Source organism: Echinops telfairi, unplaced genomic scaffold, assembly GCF_000313985.2.
Source record: "Echinops telfairi isolate 266 unplaced genomic scaffold, ASM31398v2 ScPeMD7_3509;HRSCAF=4178, whole genome shotgun sequence".
Classification (NCBI taxonomy): domain Eukaryota; kingdom Metazoa; phylum Chordata; class Mammalia; order Afrosoricida; family Tenrecidae; genus Echinops; species Echinops telfairi.
The window spans coordinates 5,915,790-5,917,132 of record NW_022107407.1 but is presented as its reverse complement, the minus strand read 5'-3'; the positions used below and the strand labels follow the sequence as shown (position 1 = coordinate 5,917,132).

General features: G+C 33.3%; 1 non-coding gene across 1 annotated transcript; it reads left to right on the top strand.

Moving 5' to 3' along the window:
* Positions 1–446: 446 nt before the first annotated feature.
* LOC115870964 lies at positions 447–569 on the top strand. The gene has a single exon (XR_004047023.1). It is a non-coding gene; the product is annotated as a small nucleolar RNA SNORA26 (small nucleolar RNA).
* The last annotated feature ends 774 nt before the right edge of the window (positions 570–1,343 follow it).

The following is a 1,343-nucleotide window of genomic DNA, read 5'->3' as shown; positions in this document are numbered from 1 at the left end:
AGCTCAAGTGATGTATACACCAGCAGTATGGCAAAGCAGGTCTCAATGGAACCTGAGGCTCTGGTGACACGGTCCACAGATTGGGTGTCCCACAGGTAGTGTAGCTCACAAATTAAGGCAGAGAATTAGCTCAGGCAGCAGCACACTGGTCCAATCACCAAAGAGCAAGAGAGAGAAAAGTGGGGCTTGCTGATCCATTTATCTCTTTGCCCTCCAATCAAATTGTGACCTTATTAATCCCACTTGCTCTTATTGGCCAGGTTGGCACAAAAAACCTACCTATCACAATTGATCGTTTGGATATTCTCTTTATGAGGTGATTGCATCAGCCTTGACCAATTTACCAATTTTGCTTAGAATTGTCTTATCCTTTATTGACTGAATTTCCTTATACATCTGAGTATAAATAGTCCTTGCTTAGTTATAAGTTTTTCACTCCCTTTCTTGTGCCCTTTTAAGGTTGCTGCAATACTTTAAGAGGCTAACACAGAAGGGTAAAGCAAGTCTCCATAAAACCTAGAGATGAGGTTGGTACAACTCCTCTTTGGATCCTGTCTGGAGTCATAACTAAAAAAAAAGAAAGTTTTTCGAATATCTCTCATACACCATGATGTCCTTATCTCTATGTTAATATTACATTTGTTGTTTGTCTTACATCTTAAATGAAGTCAATTTACCTTTTTTTTTGTTTTATGTTTGATCACTGGGATCCTGTTAAATTATTTTACTACATCAAAGTCATAATTATATTTTGCATTATTTTCACATTATTTAATACACATGTGTGGCTCTTTTTTGTTGTTTTTCTATAATTTTTTATTTGTGTATTGATTGTGTGTGGTGTGATGTTCACAATAAATATAAACTAAATATTGTTACTAATTTCCTCATATTATGTACTTCATTTCCCTTTACCATAATTGACTATATAATATGTAGGTAGTAATGATCCATCCTGCTTCTTCCTGGTAAACATCATATAATTTTTCTATGTGTAAACATTTTTGGCTCTTTATATAAGTGGTTTCATATAATATTTGTCTATTTCTGATTGATTGATTTCACTCAGCAAAGAGTCCTCTAGATTCATCCATGTTATATATTGTTTTATAGGTTCATTATTATTTTTTATTTGTGGCATAGTATTCCATTGTATGTCGGTACCACATTTTGTTTATCCACACATCCATTATTAGACACATTTTTTTCATTTTTGCTATTGCAAATAATGCTGTGATTAATATTGGTGCACACATATCTATGTCAAAACTCATATTTCTTTGGAGTACACAACTAGAAGTAGAATGATTGATTATATGACATTTTAACTTCTTGCTTCTTAA